Source organism: Mesoplodon densirostris, chromosome 1 (genome assembly GCF_025265405.1).
Source record: "Mesoplodon densirostris isolate mMesDen1 chromosome 1, mMesDen1 primary haplotype, whole genome shotgun sequence".
Taxonomy (NCBI): Eukaryota; Metazoa; Chordata; class Mammalia; order Artiodactyla; family Ziphiidae; genus Mesoplodon; species Mesoplodon densirostris.
This window is the reverse complement of record NC_082661.1, coordinates 148,986,946-149,003,485: the sequence shown is the minus strand read 5'-3', so window position 1 is coordinate 149,003,485 and position 16,540 is coordinate 148,986,946. Positions and strand designations below refer to the sequence as shown.

The following is a 16,540-nucleotide window of genomic DNA, read 5'->3' as shown; positions in this document are numbered from 1 at the left end:
CTCACAACTGGCTGCACACTGTGATTTCTCTGTCTGATTTTGAAGATCGGTACAGATTGGGCAAATGTTTTAGCATTTCCAGGGCTACTAAGTTACAGTTATGCTTGGACCTTAAACCACAGATCAAATATTTAAAATTATTGTTCGGGTAGTTTTGTTTTTTGTTTTTGGCTGTGTTGTATCTTCGTTGCTGCACGCGGGCTTTCTCTAGTTGCGGCGAGTGGGGGTTACTCTTCATTGAGAGGTGCAGGCTTCTCATTGCGGTGGCTTCTCGTTGCAGAGCATGGGCTCTAGGCACGTGGGCTTCAGTAGTTGTGGCACGTGGGCTCAGTAGTTATGGCTCGGGGGCTCTAGAGCACAGGCTCAGTAGTTGTGGCACATGGGCTTAGTTGCTCCGCGGCATGTGGGATCTTCCTGGACCAGAGCTCAAACCCGTGTCCCCTGCATTGGCAGGCAGATTCTTAATCACTGTGCCACCAGGCAAGTCCCTGTTTCCGTAATTTTACCCTGATTAAAAGGGATCTGAGAGGCTAATTCTTCTCACTCTCCTCCCATAAGAAGTCCCCAAGTGTATCCATCAAGAAAATTGTTCATCTAATCAAACAGCTAATCAAACCCTTCCCTCATCTTGGGCTTTAATCTGTTGATAAATCAACAACCTCACACATAGGTAAGGTAAATGGGTACCCTGTGGGTTTCAAGGACAGCTTCTCTGCATTTCCTCTATTCACCATTTTACATGCACACAGACACGCATGTGTACACACACTCAGGCACACAAAGGCAGTCTTATTAGGTTGCTGGTGTATGAAATCCCTGTAGGTATAGACTCTACTTTTAATTCCAAGGCTTAACCTCCAAATACTCCTGAGGAAGTTCATGCAAATTTACACTGATTGATACCAGATTCATTTGTGAGAATACTATTTTTTTTTTTTTTTTTTTGTGGTAGGCGGGCCTCTCACTGTTGTGGCCTCTCCTGTTGCAGAGCACAGGCTCCAGACGCGCAGGCTCAGCGGCCATGGCTCACAGGCCCAGCCGCTCCACGGCATGTGGGATCTTTCCGGACCGGGGCACGAACCCATGTCCCCTGCATCAGCAGGCGGACTCTCAACCACTGCGCCACCAGGGAAGCCCTGTGAGAATACTTTTTATAGAAAGAAGGTACCAAGATTATAACAAGATAGAGAAAAAATGTGGCAGAGAAGATAAAAGTTGTCTATTATTTTCCCATTTCCTGAGATACATGCAGCTCCAAGAAACTAAATATGATTAAGTCACATGTCTAGATTTGGTTTATGTCATTTTCATAAAATATATTGGCTTGTAAGAATTATGAGACACCTTTGATGTCTAAGTATTCAATTTTTCCTTAACTTTTTTTCCTTTAACAATTTTGTCCAAAGCAAACACTTGAACATATCTTTATTTCACTTCAGATTTTAAAAAAAGTAATCCAAAGAAGATGTGGCACATATATAAAATGGAATATTACTCAGCCATAAACAGAAACGAAATTGAGTTATTTGTAGTGAGGTGGAGGGACCTAGAGACTGTCATACAGAGTTAAGTAAGTCAGAAAGAGAAAAACAAATACTGTATGCTAACACATATATATGGCCTCTAAAAAAAAGAAAGAAGGTTCTGAAGAACCTAGGGGCAGGACAGGAATAAAGACGCAGACGTAGACAATGGACTTGAGGACACGGGCGGGGGAAGGGTAAGCTGGGACGAAGTGAGAGAGTGGCATTGACATATATACACTACCAAATGTAAAATAGATAGCTAGTGGGAAGCAGCCACATAGTACAGGGAGATCAGCTCAGTGCTTTGTGACCACCTAGAGAGGTGGGATAGGGAGGGTGGGAGGGAGAAGCAAGAGGGAGGGGATATGGGGATAGATGTATACGTATAGCTGATTCACTTTGTTATACAGCAGCAACTAATACAACATTGTAAAGCAATTATACTCCGATAAAGATGTTAAAAAAAAAGCATTTAGGTCCAGGGTTTCTGTATCTTCTGAAATATCTTCTGAAATTCTACAAAATGCCTTGTGGGGATGATTCTGGAGGTCACGCTCTTAAATTTTGGTATTACAGACTCTTGAAGTTTTTCCCATCCCAGTTACCATCTAGAACAGAGGCTAACAGTTTACTTTGTTCTTTATAACCCAACCCCTCTTTTCTTTTTGACCTTCTACAATTTTGAGTCAAGGAAGAGTAACGTTAGAGAAGAAAATATCTTCTGTGTAGTGTTAAGCCAAACCCTTTTGAAGGAGTTGTTTAAGGGAAGTTTGCTAAACATAAGATATTTGGGGGAAAGTGATTTTAGTCAGAGGTGTCTTTACCATTCTCCAGGTTTTTGCTCAATTCATTTGTGAATGCTTAAAAAAATTAGCACAGAGTATATTCCCAGAGCTAGCTAAAATCTTGTAGGCTTAACCAGAAAAGAACCATGGGGATTTTCTTAATAAAAGACTTCACATGTGAGCATTAAGATCACAGGATAAAAAACAACAACACTCAATGTCTCAAAACCATGAATTGTCCTATAGGCTTTCCCTTTGCCAGGATGGGGCTTATTCAGTCTTTTTTATTCAGACACTCTGATGGAAAAACATAGTTAAGAAAGAAGGATTAGTTAACCTGGCAGGGGTGAAAGAGTTAAGGTAAAAATGCTTGGTTCTAGGTTTGTGTTCATTGCTTGTTTTAAAATTCATGGAGGCTCTAAATCCTATCACAGTCTATAAATAATTCTAGTAAAGGGTGCCAAGGGCAGAAATGGATTTCTCTACATGGGAGCTGGATGGCATTTGAGCTTTTTAAATACACAATGATCTCACACCTCTTTCAAAGATATATCTAGTCCTGTTCAACTTTTGCAACCATATCTAAAGACAATGGCCAATAAAATATCTAAAATACATTTATTTAATCTTTATTTTTAAGTGTAATGAATATTACTACTGAAAAACAAAGTAGCTGACATTGTTTTTACTGCTTACTATGTATAAAGCATGTGACTTAACCTTCACAACACCAAAGATCTAGGTTTTATTATTTTTCTCATTTGACTGAGGAACCTGAAGGACAGAGGTAACCTATCCAAAGTCACAGAGCTAGTAAAGAGCAAATATACAACCCACGCAGTCTAACTCACAACCAAACACACAAACACTTTAACACCGGGCCAAATAGTCTGCATTTTAGTAAATTTAGAGAATAGATTTCATTTTATTGAATTATAACTTCTGCATATGTATTTCCCAGATTACTCCAGAAAAAAAGCATTCTGAATTTAAAATCCTTTCAGAAGCCTGAAAGGCATTCAGCCACCATGACAACATCTTCTGTGAGTTGATTTTCCATCTTCCCAGCAATCTATGGTACTTTGAGATGAACTCAAACCTAACTCCTTCTTGATAGGGAAGGAGGGAACAAGATTTTTATAGAGTTAATTAGAATTCACTGGAGTATACCAATGTCTTTGACAGGACGTGCCCAAACTTGTAGCATCATGACACAATTTGCACAAACCCCACATAAGTTTAGCACATTTATCTATCTAGGCAATGCATTAACTTGATGTTAATGTGGCATTACATTTAACTTGTGCTTTTCTCTGTTTCTCTTTTCTTTAAAATGTCAACTTCTGATTTTGTTTACTTATTAGTATGTGAACTCTGATTAGGTAAGGGGAAGAGAAAACTATGCAAAGATAGTGATCCTCCCAAAGCTAGCCCCTGCCATGTACTTTTGCCATAATGTTCTGCATCTTATGCCCGAGAGAAAAGCAAGTGAATCAGAATTGGATGTAGCTTTCACAATTCTCATACTCTTAATCCCTTTTAGGCTCTATATACAACTGACTAAAAGTTAGCTAGCAGTCAGCCTTTGTTTTATAAAATTTGGATATTGCAGGTATTGAAAGTATTATGCTGATGTTTTGATCCAGTGATTTCGAATGTGCAGTATTTTTACATTATGAAAGCATTCACAGCAGCCTATTATACACACTGATTTAGAAGGGGCTTCTCCTCACCTACTTGGTCAGATATTCAACTACATTTATGCAGCTTTCCACTATGTCACATCTCTGTAACACATGGAACTCCAACTCATTTTAGCCCCAAATGTACCCAGGTAAATTGTACTTATATATCTAACCTAGAGAGGTCAGTCTTAGAAAATAGAGTGCAATAGAAAATAGAGTGCAATGGGGATACAGTCTTTAAATACTTTTCCTGACTATGACTTCTTCAATGACCTTGGGAGAATTACTTAAGTCTTAACCTATTAAGTCTATGGCTTTACTTAGGGTAAATGAATAATGACTATAAAAATGTATTGTTCTGTTTTGTATGCCAACATTCATGCAATATTATTCACAAAGTCCAAAAGGTAAAAACAACCCAAATGTCCATTAACAGATAAACAAAATATGGTATATACAAACCATGGAATATTACTCAGCCATAAAAAGGAATGAAGTTCTGATGCATTTTACATTATGAGCCTTGAAAACATTATGCTAAGTAGAATAACCCACGTAAAGAAGGACAAATGTATATTTCCAATTATATGAAACTTCTAGATTAGACAAATTCATAGAGACAGAAAGTAGTAGAGGTCACCAGGGGCTGAAAAGAGTGGGAAACGCAGAGTTAATGCTGAATGGGTACAGAGTTTCTGTTTGGGATTATTTAAAAATTTTGGAAATAGATAGTGGTGATGGTTGTACAACATTGTGAATGTAATTAATGTCACTGAAGTATACACTTAAAAATGCCTCAAATGGCAAACTTTGTTATGTACTATGTTACCATAATTTTTTTAACATCTTTATTGGAGTATAATTGCTTTAAAATGGTGTGTTCGTTTCTGCTGTATAACAAAGTGAATCAGCTGTCCGTATACATACATCCCCATATCCCCTCCCTCTTGCGTCTCCCTCCCACACTCCCTATCCCACCCCTCTAGGTGGTCACAAAGCACCAAGCTGATCTCCCTGTGCTATGCGGCTGCTTCCCACTAGCTATCTGTTTTACATTTGGTAGTGTATATATGTCCATGCCACTCTCTCACTTCATCCCAGCTTACCCTTCCCCCTCCCCGTGTCCTCACGTCCATTCTCTATGTCTGCGTCTTTATTGCTGTCCTGCCCCTAGGTTCTTCAGAACCTTTTTTTTTTTTTTAGATGCCATATATATGTGTTAGCATACGGTATTTATGCTAAACACTTATTGAATGGTACACTTGAATGAATTATACGGTATGTATATTGTATCTCAATGAAACTGCCTAAAAAATCAAAAAGTATATTTTCTGAGGCTCAGGTGAATGTGAGCCACTAAAGGGTGAGCGAGGTGCGAGGGTTTATGGTTCACACGGAGAGCTCGATGCGGTCGATGCCGTACTTGAGGGAGAGCCAATGCTGCCATAATCCCATAAATTGCTCAGGTTTGCCTCCAGCTCTTTTCTGGGCATGCTGTATATTCTTGTGGCATTTTCATTTCTACCTAGAGATAGATCCATTCTGGGAAGGCAATCATGAGCCTAAGGCTTAAGACCAACTACTTTGCTAAGCTCTTGGTACCATCCATATTATAAGTTATTGAGAGTTGAAGAACTGACTCGATATTGATGCCTCCTGTCTCCTCGGATGTAACTGTGCTGAAGACAAGGATAACATTGCTCAAGTTTGCCTGCCTGTCCCTTCAGTAATTCAGACATCACTTCAGACCACAGACAGGGATGACCACCACATCAGAACCTTGACAGCATTCGCTATTAGATTATTTTTAGACCTTTCCATTTCCCCCTTAGCTGAAATATCCCTGGATACTTTATAACCTGAAAGCTTCAACTGTTTTCTTTTCACTAAAGAAAGAAAAAGTCCAGAGCTGTTAAATCTAACCTCACATTTCACAAATTTGGACTCAAATTTGCTTCTATATCCCAAGTTGTTCAGTAATCCATTCCACACCTCCTGACACTCCCCTTGTTAGACTATTTTTATACCATATAACATCCACAATACCCTCAGAGTAGTCACCACATTGCACAATTTTTGGCATATTTGTCAGTCTCCCCTAGTAAACTGTGAACTTCACAATGGCAGGGGCTGTGTGCTCTTTATCTCCTCCCTTCAAAGTAATGGGCCTGCAATAGATGCACAAAAAAGTGTTAGCTAAATGCATCAATGAATTAGAAATGACCCTGTAAATGAATGGCATTGAAAGAGCCCAGTAAATAAAATAAATTCTTCACTGATTAAAAAAAAGGCATTTCAGTGAAAAAAAGTGTTCAGTATTGTGACTAGTAAGATATTTCGTGGGCCAGTCATCAGTCACACGTGTGGAGATGTATATATTTGCTTTCTTGATACCCCTTGCAGCCTCTGTAGCTACAATATACCTTCCTTACTGGCTGTGTATATAAATTTACAGTCCAAAATTCGCAGTCTTTTTAAACAAGAGCAAAGCATTGTCTTTCAAAATAAGCATAATTTCCTGCTGATGGCATAACAGAAATGGATCAAAGTCGTAACTACTTTTTTCAGACCCAAAATGGTCTCTGTTTATCTTACTCATTTAAACTATTACTCAATTGATGTGCCATAATATATAAATCAGGAAGGGAGGAATGCAGAATTCCCAATAGAATGCTTATTAACGGTAGGATCCTGTCACTCTTGTCTGAGAAATATTGTATATTAAATATGTGCGCCAGATTTTTGGCCCACTCTATTCCAATAGAAAATCTATGTAAGTTATTTAACCTTATAGCTTGAACACTGACTAAAGCCAAGAGCTGAAATATACACAGAGGCTATAAAACATATGAATGAACAAAAAAATGGAATGTATTTATAGAATGACAAGTTATCCACATTAAATTTAGATAGCGGAAGGGGAGTCTCTCAAGGATCTACAGATTTTCAGTTTCATATGAGCATTTGTTTGATTCTGATGTTTGGCTGTTCCATTTAAGGTAGCTATTTTTATATCGTGGCATTTCCCCTGTATTATTTTTGTTCTAAAGTCTCGAATAAGACTAGTGGGTACTATTAAAAGCTGTTAATGTCAACTCCTGAATAGATAAAATTTAATACCAGGAAGAGTGATGTTTATTGTATAAATAGTGATTTATACAATAATGATGTAGATTTAACTTTAGATGTTGCTTATTATTCACTCATTCACTCACAATGAATTTGTAAAATATTTACTGAGACTTTACTATGAACCAGACACCATGCTAGGTGCTAAGGACATGGAGATAAAAGACATAGTTTTATCCTGAAAGAACTCACAGTTTAGTGGTGAGAGACAGATAGATTAACAGACATTTCCAATATTTGATTAGCAAAGTGGAGATAATCACAGGGGGCTAATGGAACGTTGAAAGTAGACACCTAACTCAGCCTATGGATCATGGTTGGCTTCCAGGAGGAGGTGACAAGTAGGAATTAGGAGCAGAGAAGAAAACAGGGGCATTCTGGATAAAGAGATAGCATGTGAGAAACTCAGAGATATAAGCAAACCATCCCCAGTGGCAGAACACTGAGCCTTTTTGTCACTCAAGAGATTCTTAGCTTTAAAGCATTAGTTAACCAGCTGATGTTTTCTGTGCTTGGACATTATTTCTTTCCCACATCATCAGATTAATTTGTCTTTTCAGGTTTGTCCCGAGAGTTTTAATCAGAACCTATCTTTGTGATTTGGATCTGGGCCGAATATGAGTCTATGACACCTTTATCTATTCACTCTAGCTTGATGATCTATTCCAAGAGAGTGGAACCCAACAGTATGGAGCATGTAAAACATTTTCAACCTGAGATGCAAGGGAGGGGAAGGTGATCAGGGCTCAGAGAGAGCTGCATAGAGAGGGCACCTGATGTAAAATGTCTCTCTTCTTCAGAGAGACACAGCTGACGTGCAGACCCTCCAAGGAGGGCCTGGAAGAATAAATACTGTGTCCTCATGCTCTCCTGCCTCTGACCTCCTACCTGAGTCTCCCACTGGCCAAACCCAACCAGTAGCCGGAAGGTAGTGAGAACCCACTAATAACATTTATGCGTGTTGGACTCTCTGATGCACAGCCAGGTAGAGAAGAATGAAGAGAGGTCCATGGGGCAAACAGAGGACCTCCAGCAAGCTTGCTTTTGTGAAACTATTTGTAATTTTTAATTATTCTTACAAAAGATATATGTGCTCATTACTTTAAATGCCTAACAGTAAAGTATAAAAAATAAAATGGAAATTCTACCCCCAACCTGCCCCAACATCCTTCACACTCCCCTCCTAACTCAATCTCCAGGTGTCAGGAGCCACAAATGTATGTATCAGAGGAAAAACTGATTACACTCATAAAATCTTCTTCAACATTTTTTCCTGAGGCAAAGTATGCAACAGTGCTATCCCTTTTGCCTGGAATTCTTCTCCCTTCATTATTTTATGCTTCAACCCTACTCACCTCTCAGGTCTCATCTCGAATAGCACTTCTTCAGGGAAGCTGTGCCTAACTTCCCAGTATAAATTAGATACCCATCCCCATACACTTTATACAGTTTTAGGATCTGGCATTTTCCTACAGTCAGTAAAGATAATTTTCTTTGTCTGCTTAATTGATTAATGCATGTATGTTTATCTCCCCATTGGTTTCTGAGTTCTAGGATGCCAGATACCCTCTGTAGCCCCAGCAGGGGCTGGCACATACTAGAAATAAAATGCTTTATGTCTATGTGCATACCTTAACTTAAAATTTCACTTCTATAACAAAAGTTCAAAGTTGAGTACAAGCAAACTCATCAATATTTAACATATTTTCACATTTGTGCTCCCTGTCTCTCTCTCTCTCTCTCTCTCTCTCTCTCTCTCTCTCTCTCTCTCTCACTCTCACTCTCTGGCTTACTCCCTCTTACTCTTTCTTCCTTCCCCATTTTTCTCTCCTTTCTCTTTTTCTCTCTCCTTGTTGATTTCTGTTCTAAATACCTGATTTCTCATTCAAGCTCTATATTGACATCTGGAAATGTTAAACAATACTTAACTTAGGTGGGGGAATTTTCTTACTGTTTTCATGGTAGGTTTTGAGGGGACTGTTTATCAGCTGACATTGTATGACTCTCATTTCTATTCTCTTCTTATATTAGTTTTGATTGCCATCTTCTGTACATTGTGATATGTCGTATATTTTTCTGGCTCAGAACAATAGTAGTGTGGGTGGCTTACTAAATTTCTTTGCTGAAGAGAGCTTTCTTCTGTAAGTCTTGGGAAGTACAGCTTCTAAAATCAAGAGTGCTTTCTTAGGGCTTCCCTGGTGGCGTAGTGGTTGAGAGTCCGCCTGCCAATGCAGGGAATGCAGGTTCGTGCCCCGGTCCGGGAAGATCCCATATGACGCGGAGCGGCTGGGCCCGTGAGCCATGGTCGCTGAGCCTGCGCGTCCGGAGCCTGCGCGTCCAGAGCCTGCGCGTCCGGAGCCTGCGCGTCCGGAGCCTGCGCTCCACAACGGGAGAGGCCACAACAGTGAGAAGCCCGCGTACCGCAAAAAAAAAAAAAAAAAGTGCTTTCTTTTGTTCTTTATAGAAAGTGTTCGTATATTTTCTTACTTTGTGATTCTTTTATATTTTGGTAAGACTCTTTATTTTCACTGTTTTTTCCCCCTTTTTTCTCTTCATCACCAAGCCTTTAAGGTTGTTCCCCCTCTGCAGATATAGTGTCGTAATGAGACTCCAGCCTCTGGTCTTGTGTCTACTTTCAATCTCCTTCCCTGTAGTGCTCTGAGCTCTCAAGTCTTGGCCCTGTCCTCAATAATTCCACCTTATGGTGGGACCCCTCTTGTCTAGAGTTAATAGTATTTGCATTCTGTCACCCTTAGACCCCATTGCCCTCTTCTCTCTTCCTTGCAGCCTCCACATGGCTCTCAGTTCCAGCGTGGGCTCTGTAGCTGGCTCCACTGCTCTGGAAATATTTCCCTACTTATGTGTAAATTGTAGTTTTCTCTGTCTCTTGGTCAGATCATAGGCATAGGGTCTGAATAATTTTCTGTTTTCTCCTTGGGAACCTGTATTTTTTTGGGGGGGGAAAATGTCTGGAGAAACTCGGATTTAGAAGGCTACCCTGTATCATGGGAAATGAGAATTTCAATTGTGTTTTGAAAGAACAGATATTGACAGCCTCTTTTATGCAAAATATAGCTAGAAAAGTGTTCAAGTATCAGATATTGTATTAACTCATATTTTTATTATTAAATTTAAAAACTCTTTTCCCAAAATTGATCTCAACCTAAAGGCCATCCACATCAACAAGTGTCTTCTCCAACCCTCATTTTTGTTTCTTAAGCCATCAGTCAACAGACTTCTCTGTAATAGTAGAAGGCTAATCAGTATTGTTTTTGAGAGTTGTAGAAGTCCCCAAATATCTGTTCTTTACTTCCTCTCCAGGAATAGGAGGCTGTTTTAGTTAGGCATATGACTGTGCTAAGTAACGACTACACTTCTTAGCTTCCCTTATAGCAAAGTATGGTCATAGAACATGTACTGCTCAATGGTATATAACTAAAAAATCATGGTGTGCTTTCTGTAGCAATCCCTAAAAGAAATGACTACACACTTATTTACCCTTCCCATTTCTGCTGGATGGAATACCAACATAATGGTTGGAGCTCGAGCAGCCATCTTAAACTAGGAGGTGAAAGTCCCACATGTTCAAGATAGAAGAATAACAAGATGGAAATAACATTGTTTCTTGATAATTGTGGAGTTGCCATATCATTCTAGGAATGCAAAATTGCAAATTGCATTTAAGGAAGAGAGAACTAAGTACCTGTGATTTTTTTTTTTTTAAAGAAGATGTTGGGAGTAGGAGTTTATTAATTAATTAATTTATTATTTTTGCTGTGTTGGGTCTTCGTTTCTGTGCGAGGGCTTTCTCTAGTTGCAGCAAGTGGGGGCCACTCTTCATTGCGGTGCGCGGGCCTCTCTTGTTGCGGAGCACAGGCTCCAGACACGCAGGCTCAGTAGTTGTGGCTCACGGGCCTAGTTGCTCCATGGCATGTGGGATCCTCCCAGACCAGGGCTCGAACCTGTGTCCCCTGCATTAGCAGGCAGATTCTCAACCACGGCGCCACCAGGGAAGCCCGTACCTGTGATTTTTAAGCCACTGTTATTTTATGCTTCCTGTCATTCTCAGCCAGACCTAATTCTAAAAGTAAGCTGGAACTCTAAAATAAACTTATGTAGACAACTGCTCTGTATCAACTGTAGCTGCTAAATATAGTACTAAAATTACCTTTGGCTCATATAAGTATAGTTCAGTTCTGAATTATCAAGAATAACGTTCTTCATCTATGCATGGAACTGTCTACATTATGTGTAAATTTCCTCCATCTTCTTGTTGATGTAATTGATTCTGTATTATAAGATACTTGACCTATTATCTTTAACTTATAATTACCATCATTTCTTTCAACTTTGTTTCTTTAAAAAACCCATACATATTTTGTAAAACATGTAAGATTTTCTTACATGTTTTGTAAGAAAAGACTCATAACATGTTTAGATGCTTTTAGTATATGTTTATAATGAAAATGAATAACTTTTTCATCTACTATATTTTATGATTAGTTATGTATCAGTATTGCTGTTGATTTGTATAAGTTGGTTCTATATCCAGCAACCTCATTAAGCTGTCATATTAATTCTAAAAGTTGCCTGTAGATAACTCAATTGTATGTTTAAAATGTTCAGGAAACATTATTGTAAATTAATTTATTTACTGTGCAGCAACCAAAAGACAAAGCTAGGTAGATGAGGGAGAAAATGAAAAGACGGATAAATAAATAAGGTATACCCTGAATCAGTAAAAAGCTAATATACTTTGATGTACCATAAGATAGTGAGTTTCTCTATTTTTATAAATGAGGATAAGAATGAATTAATTGTATCATTAAAAGAACCATTAATTTTGATTTTTATTCCCCATCGATTTCAATAAACTGATCAACTTAATTACTGAAATTCATTTAGGTCAATACAGTAACTTATTTATAGGGAATAAGCCCACCTTAGATGTTTTGTTCACACTGGGTAGATGCTCAAACAACCTAGAATGGTCTTGATGTAGGAATGAATACTACCTCTTCAAAAGCCAGCTCAGTCAAATTCTTCATTCATATTGGATGACACAGTTCCTCTAAAATTATTCACACAGGAACTTTGCAACTGCATAAATTATTTCAAGTGGCTGATATCACATTCTTTGAAATCTTTTACCTTCAATGAATGGCTAATGAGCCTGTCTGCTATTGACAAATGAGAATGGAATATATTAGTCATAAAGAAAAATAGGCTCTCCAAGTTAAAAACTGGAAATAAATAGGAAAAGCAAACCATGAATAAATATCATGCCTTGAGAAGAAAGTTGAAAAACTCTGCCAGATTTCATGAGAAATTTTCTCTTTTTTACAGTTCAAAACAAGTCTTTTCAGAGTGATTCAATTGTTTTTCACCCTTCAACTCGTTCAGAGTTCATTATATTATCTCATATTGGTAACTTAATTTTACTGTATTTAATATTTTAGTGTTGCTCTAGCAGAGAGGAAAAGGTGTCTTTGGCCTGTGTCTGAGACCAATCATAAAGTGACATACTATTGTTTTATACTCCCTTAGGAAAAAAAATCCTGGTGATTGTAGAAAACAAGTGATGGGAAAGTAATCACGGATCTCCTTAAGCATTTTTCCCTAGAATTAACCTTGGTGATAATGTTGACCATCAGAGGAACCACCTTGAGCCTCATTCAATAGCAGTGTTCTTTGTAATGTGTAATGTGTAATCTGCTGCCATTTTCATTCATATAAATAATTCATTATAATAATAACTCTGAACAGAGCCATATCTAGGCCAAGAGTCAAAAATCACTCATAGATTTCTAATGAGAATTAGAGAATTCCAATGGCAAATGCACATGTAATAAGAGAATCAACTCTGCTGGTATTTGAAGAGTTAACATTTTACACCCATTTGATTGATAAAATTTTTAAAAAGTCTGACAATAATATGTTGGCAATAGGAACTCTCAGGCATTACTGAAGGGAATATACATGTGGGACCACCACTTTGACAAATAACTAATTCATATCTAATAAGCTGAATTTATGCACTCTTCAACCCAGGAATCCTAGCTCTAAGTTTATATTCTCACACATGTTTAAAAACAAGTGCAAAGAAATGCTTATCACAGCACTGTTTTTTAATAGTGAAAAAAGCTGAAAACAACCTAAATATCCATCAACAGGAGAATGGAAAAACAAAATGTGATATAATCATACAAAAAACCACTACACTGCAGATAAAATAAACAAGCTAGGTTTACAGATGTCAATATGTATAAATATTATTAAAAATCATTGTAAAGCATATGTATAATATAGAGCAATTCATATAAATTTTAAAATTATTTTATATAGTTTATGAATGTATAACTTAAAAAATGAAGACATTCTAGAAAGTGATAAACACCAATTCCTGAAGAATAGCAATGTGATAGAAAACAGGCACACAGGGATTTTCAACTGTTTGTAGTACTACATATCTCATATGGAGAATGAATGAATACAGGATTGTTATTTTACTCTCTATATTTCCTCATATCTGATATATAATTATAATAATTATATAAATTATAATAATTTATATTATTTTATACCCAAAACTGGCAAGAAGGAGTATTTATCTCAGAACCCCATGCCCCACTGAGGCCTGAGTTTCTAATTAAAGACCTCCCCTGGGAGATAACTCCCAAAGGAAAGAAAGAGATACTATTCGTAGACATCTTCTACCAGCTCATGCCACTCTCTAGAATTTACCCAGAAACATGACTTAGAAGCAACCCATGGACACCACAAATTCCATGTCTGAATGCTAAAGTGCAGGCATTGCTTCTATAATCAAATCACAGGAACTTTTAGCATGTTTCTCTATTTCCTCATTTCCGTCCTTGGATTACTTGCTTTCACATCTGCTTCTCTTACTCTGATAGAAAAGAGTGGCTTTTATTCTCTCTATAGACGTGACATGTCTCAGCACAGAGAAACTTCTATCACTGTGCACTCTTTTATTCTAAAAGTTAATGTAGAAAGAAAGTGGAGTCTATGGTCAATAGAAGTGGTTTAAAACTTGGTGCTATTTGTGATTAATGAGCTGAGTGATCTCTGGAAAGTTTTTAACAACCTCTTATTCTGCTTCATTTCCTCATTTTAAAAAGAAGAGCAGGGAAAAAAACAAAGAAGAGCAGGGGGAAAAAAAGAGCAGGGAACTCTACTCAGTATTCTGTGAGAGCCTATATGAGAAAAGAATCTGAAAAAAGAATGAATATATGTATAACTGAATCACTTTGCTGTACACCTGAAACTAACACAACATTGTAAATCAACTATACTCCAATAAATTTTTTTAAAAAATTATAAAAAAAGAAGAGTAGTATTTGTGGGATTCTTATCAGTATCAGATGAAATCAAACATGTAAATATTGATAAAAAATATACTTTAAAATATTTTATGGTACATTGTGTAATTGTGGTGACTGTTAAAATCTGATGATATAATATTAAAGTTCAATTCACTGAACATAATTTTATAAGGATCTGGCTAAGCTAATAGAAAACAGTCATAGCTTTCCAGAGTTCCACTATATCAAATGTGAGATCTGACACTCCCTGCAGAAACTAGGTACAGAATTACCTAGCCTAGTACCTAGTTAGGTACAGAAGTACCCAGCCTGAGCTATATGTTCCTTGCATGTAAATATAAAGCACGGAAAGAAGTTATTTTGTTATTATTTTTATTCCTCTCACCTGCTTCTATTAACTGCCTTGTAAACCTTGTAAGCAATCATGCCTGAACTCATTCATTACAATTGGGCCATTGTCAAATCTTTTGGACTCAGTGTTGTTCATTTTTAGCTTGTGGTCCTCCCTTCAATTCCCTCTCAGTTGTTGTTCTTTAATGTTGGTCCTTTGATAACTTCAACATTTATGTTGTAACCTCCCTAAACCCTGTTCCTCAAGCTCTTCAATCTAGTGTCTGTCATCTCTATCTTATTTTATATGCACATCAACATACCTGGAATTACTCTACTTCCAAAATCAAAACCTGAGAAAGTCTCCTCTCTGAGTCAACCCTCAGGCTATAGTTTTTATTTCTTTGTTTCTTGATCTTACTGAATCTACTCCTCATCTCCAGTGTGCCTTTGATCTGGATCTCTTTCAATTCTTTCAGACTATAACATCCATCAAGAATTACTTATCTTCCTACCCAAGCCTAGATTTCATGATCAGTCATGTCAGGACTGCTCTCATCAGAAACATAGATTTCTTTATAATCTTCCATTTCTGTCATGCCAAATTTCCACTTCCCAAATCTGACCATTATGTTATTCATCCTCCTCTGTCCCCAAATCACAAAACATATCTTCAAGCAATGCCTCTGAAGGAGCTCCTCTGCTAAAAAAAACTTCCTCCATTGAGTTACCATCCCATCTTATTTTGGAGACACCAAATATTCCTCAACTTCTTGCAATCTGACCTCTCATTCCAGTATTCTTAAGCCCGCTTCTTTATGGTTTTCAAAGACCTCCTACTCATCCAAGCACCCTTTCCTTGGGACAGTATCATAACTTGACACTACTTTGATGCCTCTATTTCACATTCTCCTCCTTCCTTCTGTTAGTGAAGGCATTCTTCATACATATACTCTTTATCCTCTTCTGCAATTGCTCCAATTTGACAGATATCTATAATCATGGTCTCATTAACTGCCTCTCAACAGATGTTTCCCAAATCTATGCCCCCAGCATAACTTCTCCTGAATTTCCTACTTCCTAATAATTCTCTCTCCTTAGAGGTTCTACAAGCAGCAAAAATAAGCATGCCCACCCCAGATCCTGAATCCCTCCTCAAACCCTGTCTTCACAATTTCAGTAAATGCCATCATGAGCCTGCTATTCAGATAAGCCCGGAACCTCATGTTTATCTCTTATTCCTTTACTCTTCTACCTCTCATCCACAAATTCTGTATGAATACTGTCCAATGTCTGTGGAATTCTCACCCCTTCTTTGGGGTTCTAATGCCCCTTTTATCTCTTTATCTGGCTCTTATGATAATATGCTGTTAGCTCTTTTCCCAGACCCTCTTGTGGATCCTTCTCTCCTATTACATCTAATCCAACTACTGCCAAAGAGAACTTTTGATCAGAGCATAGTTCTGATTAGAGTACTTCTCTCCTCAGAAATCATCAGTTGTCTAAGTATTACAGTTGAAGTTATTAAATATGGAATTGAAAACTCCTCGCGATCTAGATCCAACTCATCTTTTCTGACCTCATGCATCTGTAACCACAACAGACTAGTGGTTATATGCTTTACTTTAAAGTTAGGGAGACTTGGTTTCAATCTTGGCTCTACTACTTCATTGTTGTCATAAGTGTCGATTAAGCTTCTTATAATGTTCCAGAAATTATTTGGGGAGCTGGAAATACAC

General features: G+C 37.7%; 1 protein-coding gene across 3 annotated transcripts in view; it reads left to right on the top strand.

The window, feature by feature from the left end:
- GABRB1 (gamma-aminobutyric acid type A receptor subunit beta1) overlaps positions 1-16,540 on the top strand; it is a 401,509-nt gene that overhangs the window by 199,763 nt on the left and 185,206 nt on the right. The gene's annotated exons all lie outside the window — the stretch shown is intronic.